The sequence below is a fragment of the Palaemon carinicauda genome, chromosome 1 (genome assembly GCF_036898095.1).
Source record: "Palaemon carinicauda isolate YSFRI2023 chromosome 1, ASM3689809v2, whole genome shotgun sequence".
NCBI classification, from domain to species: Eukaryota; Metazoa; Arthropoda; class Malacostraca; order Decapoda; family Palaemonidae; genus Palaemon; species Palaemon carinicauda.
In genome coordinates this window covers 250,703,810-250,713,989 of record NC_090725.1, presented here as the reverse complement: position 1 = coordinate 250,713,989, position 10,180 = coordinate 250,703,810, and the positions used below count along the sequence as shown (strand labels likewise).

General features: G+C 44.1%; 1 pseudogene; it reads left to right on the top strand.

The window, feature by feature from the left end:
• The first annotated feature begins 3,666 nt into the window (after positions 1–3,666).
• LOC137644483 (uncharacterized) lies at positions 3,667–8,027 on the top strand (annotated as a pseudogene).
• The last annotated feature ends 2,153 nt before the right edge of the window (positions 8,028–10,180 follow it).

Here is a 10,180-nt window from a genome sequence, read left to right as displayed (position 1 = left end):
TTGATCGAAGGCATTAAAGAGGGCGCATTAGGCTACCGACCCCCTAATGTAGGGAAAATGGTGGGGAAGAGGAAGAATAACCTTACAATAGATATTTTATATATGAACTATAAAACTTCAAAAAAATTAAAGTAAGAGAAATAAGGTAGAATAGTGTGCCTGAGTGTACCTTCAGGCAAGAGAACTCTACCCCAAGACTTTGGAAGGCCATGGTACAGAGGGTATGGCACTATCATAGACTAGAGAACAATATATCTATTGTTTTCTTCTCTGATATCTGAAAAGGATGCTGTACACCGATCTAGTCAATGGTTTGTCTCATACATGCTTGGGCGCGTTATTGGGATTCTCGGAATGTCACCTGATTATTGTTTGTGGTGCGTTCAGCTGCCGTGTTAACTGCATAACGTGAGCTTGTAGCAGCACGTTCAGGCTTGTGCATTCCTGTTTTGTGTCATAATTTAGAAAAACTTTATTGTTCCTATCTGTGGGAAAGGACACAAGGCTTATTTAAGCATCTCCGGATGCAGGGAAAGATTCCTACTTGAACTACTGTAGACCTACACAACCACTCTATCTGTTCTTTTTGCACTTTCAACTCCTCATGAGGAGTCAGGAAGTGTTGATGCTTATCCAGGAGAAACATTAATAACTTTCTTTCTAAAGAAAACTTACCATTCGAACCTTCGAACATTACTGGCTGGCCTGACTCGCTACGGGATCTCACTGGGTAATAATATAACTCCTCTAAAGTTATTAACAGAATAGAGCGAGAACCACGTTGACATGTTATTGGTGGGTAACTGATCTACATTAACAGGAGAAATCTGCATTATAGAGGAGAAATCTCATTGTTCTTTTACATCTGAAATACTGTAAAAAGTTGTTTCCCAGAGCTTAGGCAACTCGTTATTGGGGATGGTGATCTGTTAGAATTTACAAACTCTGGAAATAATAGTGGTTCCTGAAATGAATCCTGCTCTGGTTGGTTAATTACCAAAGACAGAGGATCATAATCACTCTGAGTATTCTCCACCTAAGTACAATTGGAGATAACCCATCTACAAATTCTGTTTGACCAAATGGCTCCGATAACAAAGGGCCGGACAGGGAAAATTCAGGGCTTGTAAGAAAAGGTTTCTGTTTCTTGCCCTCTTAACCCTTTTACCCCCAAAGGACGTACTGATACGTTTCACAAAAGCCATCCCTTTACCCCCATGGACGTACCGGTACGTCCATGCAAAAAAATGCTATAAAAATTTATTTTTTCATATTTTTGATAATTTTTTAAGAAAATTCAGGCATTTTCCAAGAGAATGAGACCAACCTGACCTCTCTATGACAAAAATTAAGGCTGTTAGAGCAATTTAAAGAAAATATGCTGCAAAATGTGCTGGGGAAAAAATAACCCCTTGGGGGTTAAGGGTTGGAAATTTCCAAAGAGCCTGGGGGTAAAAGGGTTAACAACGGCTGCTGAATTCCTCTCATTTTGAAGATGACCATATGCTACAAATCTCACAAGGGGAAGACATGGAACATCTCTTACTTGAACATGCAGGATATAAAGGATGGGGATCTACCTCCACCGAACTCATGAAGGTACCACAAGGACGACCTTCGTGGGCACGGCAGGTACTCATACATACTTGATAAGCAATCACGATCACAAGAAACTGAAAGGGAAAGCATAGACGAACAATGTGGACAGCGATCGAGTAGACGTCCATTTGTCACAGCGACCAAGATTGAAGAGATTATTGAGCTGCAAGCTCATAGGTGCCTACCCAACACAAAAGGGAACAGAGTACAACACAATGTTGTCAGATCCACAGGATTTCTATATTTTGGACATAGCAAAACAGCAATAGTGTAACCCATATAAATATGCGGATTTATATTCGCGTAGGAACAAATCATAATCAAGGCACAACTTAGGTTCTTTACAAGTATTTAATTAGTTTATATGGAAAATATTTTTTTTCAATAAAGGTTTATAGGAAAAATAAATTGAATTTCTTCCAAATTAATTTTCATTGCACCTGAACTGAAGCTAACTATTTCTACAAAGACTACAAACAACAAAATTCTTGTGGCATAGCATCCTAGAAAGGAACTATCCTCCTAGTCATCACTGGCATACCTACATCACAACAAACTCTCAACCACCATTCTCTTCTCTCTTCTTGTCGTCAAAGATGTAAACAAGTGTAACCTTGTGTGATCACTGATTGATTGATTTTGATTTATCTGGCATCCTAACATTCAAGGTTCTTGATGAAAAGGGCCATATATAAAAGTTGAATGGCTTTCAGAAAACTTGCTTCTGATATATATCTAAAAATACTGGTAGCATCATAGAACAAATCCTGCTCTAGAATATTGGGAAGGATGAAACTGCCATCCTCATCTTGAGCCTCAAACAGATATCTATTTCTCAAGGTGCCAAAAGTAGGACATTTGGTCAACAAATACCTCACAGTTAGGGGTACCTAACTGTCATCACAATATGGCTGGTGTTGGCTAGTCATCAAAACCTTGTGTCAATCGAGTGTTATCAATCTAAAGACGACAAAAAGTAGTCTTCCACTTTTGAGCATCGTGTTAACCCTCCAAGGAGATATAACATTCATTTCTTTTTTAATCCTATTTCTATCAAAGTTATCATAATGTTGTTACTAAATATTATAAAACAAACTCCTAATTTTTTCTAAAAAATCATTACTGAGGATGGGATATCTTCTTGATAGTAATTCAGCAGTAATGTTCTTTGCCAGTCCATCTGCCTTACGTGTGCCGGAACCCAGCAAAATTGAAGTGTTATACCTCTTGGCCCAATAATAGAGAGCCACTCTAAAATCTTTAAACATTCAAGTGATTGTGTTGTTTCTTGCTTTGTAAACGTTACTGTGTTGTGTTTAATATAATTTCATAAGTACATTTCCTATCCTAGACATTTTGTCTATTAGTAATAATAAAAAGGGGGTTGTTGATTGCCATTTTGATAACTATTTCATTATCAAATATTCTAATTATTACATTGTTATGAAATACGAAGGAATTTAACTTTGGGCATCTCACCTTGGCTAGGCTGGCATAGCCTTATTGAAGGTTGTTTAGCTGGGTTAAGGGTGAATATTAAGGGTTAAGGGTGAATATTAAAGGTTAAAGGTGCTTGTCAGGTTTAAGTTTCAGTTTCATCAGGATAGATGCTCACCGGAATGTCAGCCGGGCAAGCCCAACACCCTAACTGTGGTGCCCAACCACAGCAGTAGCCAAGCCAGTAAACAGCTTAAACTCACTATCCCGGGTGGAGATCGATCTACTGCCATGCGAATGCTTGGGGAACACGTTACCACTGTACTAGCCAGGAGGCTAACTCAGCAGTTCTTTAAAACCAATTTTTCTTAGACTATTCTTACATATGAGTGTATTGGCATACTAAATATTTTAGGAGGGGATATTCATATCCACTAAACTCCTTTTCTGGGCTCGACCTGTGTCGCTCCATGAAATGATCCTCTAGCACCATTTCTAAGGCATAGTTATTGCTGAATATACTAGAGAAAAAGAGATGCATGGAATGCCAGGAATAAACCTAGCTCGCTCACTCTTTGAGTGTCAGTATAGAAAACGGGGCGTGATTGAACCACGACCATAGATCCCTCACCAATTAGACCTCTCCTTCATCAACATAGCCCCTCTCTACCCCTACATCTCCACACCCCCCCTCCTTATTCCTCCTCAGCACTTGCGTTGGTCAGACGTGTTTTGTTTTGCTCGTGTGCTTTGTGTTTTTTGGAAGATGTCCGACGTTTTAGAGATCCCTGCTTCCAAGTTGAGTATTATATTTGTCTGTTTGGGATTTCTTGGTAGCGACACTTTTTATTCTTAACCGTGTTTGGTCTTTTTGTTTTAGCTCCTGGTTTCCTTTCGGGGGTTCGCTGCGGCTATTGTGTCGCTTACTAGTGATCTCTTTGTTTATCGGGTTTGCATTTAGTTCCTTATACTATTTGTAAGCCCTGATATATGTTTTGGACATCTATTTCATATTTTGGCATGATCATATTTTATTAATTTTTATTATTTTAGCGAATATACCCTTCAGGTTTGTTAACTCTGTTTGATATCCTACTTAGTCGATCCGTAGCGGTTCGGTGAGTAGCTTTCTTGCCAGCCTTTTTGTTTTGAGTCCATTTTGGGGAGAAGTATATGTTTTGGTTGTTCTGGATCGTTATTTTCCTGATTTTGGAAGACCTTTGTTTTTTATTTGCCTTTTCCCCTTTCCGTTTCGGCTTATTCCCGATTTTGAAAGGTTTAGGTTTAGTTTTATTTTATATCTCCGTGTTCTTTTCCCCATAACATTCTCATTTTGCGTGTTCGCTTTTATTTTGATCATGTCATTTACGTCTGCCACTTTTTATTGTACTTTTACATACGATTGCGGGAGCTACATTTTTGCAGCCGTTTAAGGTTTTCCTATGTGTTTCGGTGGGTGGCTCCCTCCTCCCTTCGTTCACGATGGTCACCTGATTTTGTTCTGGTCTCCCCCCCAACCTCTTGGGTCCCTTCCCCTTACGCCTTTGCCTCCCTCTTCTTCGGAGGGGGTTGGCTTTGGTCATGTGCTCTATGGTAGTAGTCTGGAAGTTCCTTGAGGTGGGGCGTTGGCCCATACGCTCCCTACGTCAGTTCGGGTAGCACTATCTTCTCGCTTCGCTTTGGTTGGCCACCAGGCGTTCGAGACTGGGTTTCGCTCGTCTCCCGACTCCCCTTCCCCCCGTGTTATCCATCCACGATGTTATCCTCCCATCCCGGAGGGCTGGGATATTTTAGATTAATTTCTACGTACAGTATAGTAGTTGTGTTTCTTTGATCGGTTTCGGACACTTCACTCTGTTCTGTTACCGTTCTTTATCCTATAATTGTTAGTTTTTTAAGTGTTGGGGAGGGCGATTGCGGCGGAGCTTTTAGTGTTTTTTAACTTTGTATTTTATGTTTATATTTATTGCGTTTTGCGCCAGATCTTACGCATGTATTTCGGCGTTATTTTTGGGAGATTTTACTTTATTTTATTATATCGTGTTATTTCTGTATTTTTGTTTCTATGCGCCATAGTTTCACATACCATCCGGCACTTCTTTGTTCACCTGTTTATCCGGAGCCTACGACTTTTGAGAATTGATTTTTAGTCTGTTTGTTCGTTCTCGCTTAAGTTTCCCACTCCGCTGGATACCCCATATCCTAAGAATTTATTTTTTTAGTCTGTTTGTTCGTTCTCGCTTACGTTTCTCACTCCGATGGGTATCCCGTATCCTGAGAATTTATTTGTAATGGTGTTTGCTCTTTCTCGTTTACGCTTCTCACTCTGGTGGGTATCCCGTATTCGGAGGATTTATTAATATTTTTGTTTTTTTAAGGCGGTTTATTTATAGACTCATTGTTCAGGGCTCCAGGTATTGTTCTTGGGTAACAAACTTTACAGCAGGGTTTGTTTTTACTATTGAGTTTTTTTATTAACTATTTCGTATGCCTTTTTTCCGCTGCTAGCGGATTTTAGTCTTACGATTTTCGCCAGCTAATCCCTGGCTCGAGTTAATTTTATTCTCAAATACCCATTCATTTTACAGGTGGTACGTTGTCAGGAGACGGCTTGTACTGCGGTCTTGCAGCAGCCTTGCGGGCATGAAGTATGCCGTTCGCATGCCGTGTGTGCTGTCCCGGTGGGCGAATTGTTAGTCTGGCATCCAGAAGGGTGTGAGATTTGCTATGCCCTAGTCTCTGATTTACTTGGTGATTCGGTATGTATCTTTTCTGTCTGTTTTTATAAAAAAAAGTCTAGTTTTCTTTTGATTACATTTATACTGTAATGTTTTGATACATACGGTTTTATTAATTTCATTTTATTTTCCCTGCATCACCTTTCCTTGTTTTATCCGGGTCTCTCTCTTTCAGGACTCCTCCGCTGTCAAGAGCTCTTCCCTAGCGACCCTTAAGACCTGGGTTGGAGGTTTTGGTCGTAATGTGAAGGCCAAACAACCTTATGTCTTGTCGGAAGAGATGTGTTCCCTCCTGTACCCAAATGCCAAGATGTCGGCAGCAGTATCCCTGATGTGGCAGCTCAAGTCATCGCCCGGATTCGGGAAGAGATCCAAGCATACCCCGATGATTTTGTAGGAGATGATGTTCTCAATGACGTTGCGACCATTAATTTGGACGTCGAGCCTATGGATGCGACTGGTACAGGTAGGGTGATAGGTGAGGCAAGTGATGTTCGGTCTAAGGTTCCTTTCCTTAGTCCTCCTCTTCCTCTTTCTTCAACTGATACTTCCTTTCAAGGCTTTCCTAGTACTTCCAAAGCCAAGTCATGTTCTGTTATTCCCAAACTTAAACATGTGAAAAGGTTACCTAAAGTTCATAAGCCTCCCAAAATCCTTAAGTCTATTTCTAGCAAAGTTTCTCTGGATGGTCGACGACGTCCAGTCTTGGAAAAGGTTTCTCTCACGGCTTCTGGTTCGAGGGCGAAAGTTTCTAAAGTCAAGTCTCCGGAATTGGCTTTCGATCCGGTAGCCTTTTCTAGTCAGTTGATGGAGAGAGTGGGCAGCATTGTACAGTCCGAGATTGGCCCTCTTGCTGACCAAATCCAATCCATGACCTCTTTTGGACAGAGGCTGCAAAACCAAGAGTCCATGTTGGAGTCTCTTTTGAGATCCGGCCGCCCACAACAACAGCAGTTTGTGGTTCCGGATGCTTCAAAACTCCCGACCTTTGTGAAAAGCAACCCATGGAGGTTGGCTTTGCATGCCCCTTTCTCGGAAGGCATGTTAACCATTGAAGGTTGTGGTACCCGGCCGGTGGAGGACTTTGAGTTTTATCCACCGCGTTTGCAGTTCCCATTCCCGGGTTACGCGCGCTTGACAGATGAGGCGCTTGTTAGGGTGGATAAGGTACCAAGGGAGACTGTTATCTTCCCTAAGGAGCAGGCTCAGTCTGCCTGGCTCCGGACCCTTACTGAGTGGGAGTGTGTGAATACGAAGTTGACTCCTCACAAAGGCACATTATACTATGTTCGATGTTGAGGAGCTCACTCCTACTCCGTGTACCACCAAAGTGACGGATCTTACCCTGGCGGCGGTAATGGAAGAAAAGCCTATGCCTCAGCTTCGGGAGACCGATTTAACTTCCTTGCTTCTTCCGGGGGACCAAGATTGTTGGGTTGATGCTCCATCGACCTTCACTGTGGGGAAGTTGGCTCCTGATTGTGCTACAACTCAGATTAGCGAGTTCTTCCTCGGTTGCCTGATTCCCTGATTCGGGAAGAGTATGAGGCTCGTGTCCGTTTGAGTAGGTCCCTGAATTCCGTTACTATGGCGGAGATGTCTTCCTTAGTTTATGTGGACGAGGCTCTGTTTAAGATACTCACTTAAGTCTCTCCTTCACACCCTTCAGTGAGATCTTTATGACTTCGGTGTCGCTCGTCGTGCGTGCCGTAAGCATGTCTTTGCCGACCCCTCTATCCGGCATGAGCCGAACAAGTTGATCAAGGCCTCGGTCTGGGGAGCAGATCTTTTCCCTGAAGACATGGTCAACGCGGTTCTCAGCGAGGCAGCGCGTGTCAATCAGTCCCTTCGGGCGAGGTGGGGTCTTGTCTCTAAGAGAAAATTTGACCCGGCTAACCCGCAGTTGAGGGGTAGGAAAAAGGCTAGACGGTTTCTCCCTTTTCAGGCTTCCCAACCTCAACCTGTGGTTCAGGCTGTGCCTGTTTCTCAGGTGAGACATGCGTCCCCCCTAAAACTCAACCCCAGCAGCAGTTCGTGCTGGTGAGCCAACCACCTCGGCCTTCAACTTCCTTCTCCACTTCGCCGGCTTTTGACCCTGCTTTTGAGTCTCATGCCCTGATACAGGGATATAATAGGCAGCCGAGGGAAGGTAGGTCTAGAGGACCCTTTCGCTACAGGGGAGATGGTCGAGTCTCTGGAAGGGGACGAGGACCCCGTGGAGGCCGAGGTGGCAGGCCCTCAGCAATCCAATGAGATTCCGCAAGTAGGGGGGAGGCTATACTTGTTTCACGAGAATTGGACCTTCAGCAGTTGGGCTCGAAGCATAGTTTCCAACGGACTGGGGTGGAGTTGGATTCAGGGACCCCCTCCATCGGTCGGATTTTTTCAATTTCCAGAGCCAGAACTCATCGAATTCGCACGAGATCTTCTCAAAAATACGATTCAACGGATCAGGCATTTAAAATTTCAAGGTCGCTTGTTCAGTGTGCCAAAGAAAGACTCCGACAAACGAAGGGTTATATTAGACCTGTCTCGCTTGAACACCTTTATTCAACGCGACAAGTTCCATATGCTGACCGTCTTGCAGGTACGGACCTTACTTCCCCGTGGGGCTGTCACCACCTCTATCGATCTTACCAACACCTACTATCATGTTCCAATAGCGCGTCATTTTAGTCCATTTCTGGGTTTCAAGCTAGGCAATCAAGGTTTTGCTTTCAAGGTGATGCCCTTCGGTCTCAACATAGCCCCAAGGGTATTCACGAAGCTAGCGGACTCGGTAGTTCAAGAATTGAGGACCAAGGGCGTACAGTTGGTGGCCTATCTGGACGATTGGCTTATTTGGGCCAACACCATCAAGGAATGTCGAGAGGCGACAGTCAAAGTCATCAGGTTTCTGGAACATTTAGGGTTCCGAATAAATTTCAAGAAGTCTCGCCTAGTTCCAGTGTTGTGCTTTCAATGGTTGGGACTCCAATGGAATCTGGACACTCACAAGTTGTCGATTCCCCCAAAGAAACGGAAGGAGATCGCAAGGGCCACAAGACAGTTTCTAGGTTCCAAATTTACGTCTCGAAGGAATCAGGAAAGGGTTCTGGGTTCTCTCCAGTTTGCTTCCATCACGGATGTTATGTTGAAGGCCAGGTTGAAGGACATCAACCGGGTGTGGCGGTCCAGGGTGAACGTCAGTCTCCGGGACAAAGTTTCGAGAATTCCAGCTATTCTCAAGAAAGGCTCCTTCCATGGACGAAAGTCAAGAATTTGGCCAAGTCGGTGCCCCTTCAGCACCCTCCCCCGGCGTTGTTTGTCCATACGGACGCCTCCCTCACCGGGTGGGGGTGTTACCCCCTGTTCAAGGAGGTACAGGGCTTGTGGTCAGCGACCTTCTGTCAAATGCATATCAATATCCTGGAAGCCATGGCCATCTTCCTGACCCTGAAGAAGCTCTCCCTGTCAAAGAACCAGCATATAAGGTTGGTTCTGGACAGCGCAGTGGTGGTTCATTGCCTCAACAGGGGAGGATCCAAATCCGGTCACATCAATCATGTGATGATTGCCATCTTTTCCTTGGCGGCAAAAAACCATTGGCATCTGTCAGCGGTTCATCTAAAAGGTGTCAGAAATGTCGTAGCCGATGCCCTATCTCGAGTGACTCCCTTGGAATCGGAATGGTCTCTGGACCGCCAATCGTTCCGTTGGATTTGCCAGCAGGTTCCAGGTCTCCAGGTGGACCTCTTCGCCACGAAGACCAACCACAAACTCCGGTGTTACGTAGCCCCCGACCTGGACCCTCAGCTTATGCCACGGACGCCATGTCTCTCGACTGGAACACCTGGCAGAGGATCTACCTTTTTCCTCCGGTCAACATGTTGATGCGAGTTCTGGACAGGCTTTGGTCTTTCCACAGTCAAGTAGCCCTTGTGGCCCCCAACTGGCCGAAGAGCAATTAGTTTCCTCTCCTAGCGGAGCTGGGTCTCCAGCCTCGACGGCTTCCCAACCCGTTGCTGTCTCAAACAGTACAAACTCGCAGTGTGTCAGCTTCCTCAGGAATTCTGAGTGCCCTAACTTTATGAACTTCATGAAATTTGCTGCTCAGAAGGATGCTGCTATCGATCCTATTAACACTTTGTTCCTGGAGTCGGATAAGAGGGATTCTATTCTACGGCAGTATGATTCTGCTGTTAGGAAATTGGCCAAGTTCCTGAGGGATTCGGATGCAGTTACCTTTTTTCGAACATTGTTTGAAGGGGATTTAGCTGCAAGGACTATTACCACAATTAAGTTCGCTCTAAGAGAATTTTTCAATCCGGGTTCAATATTGATCTTTCGGATTCGTACTTTACATCCATTCCCAAAGCTTGTGCTAGATTGAAACCAGCAATGATGTCCTCAAGCTGGCTTCTGAT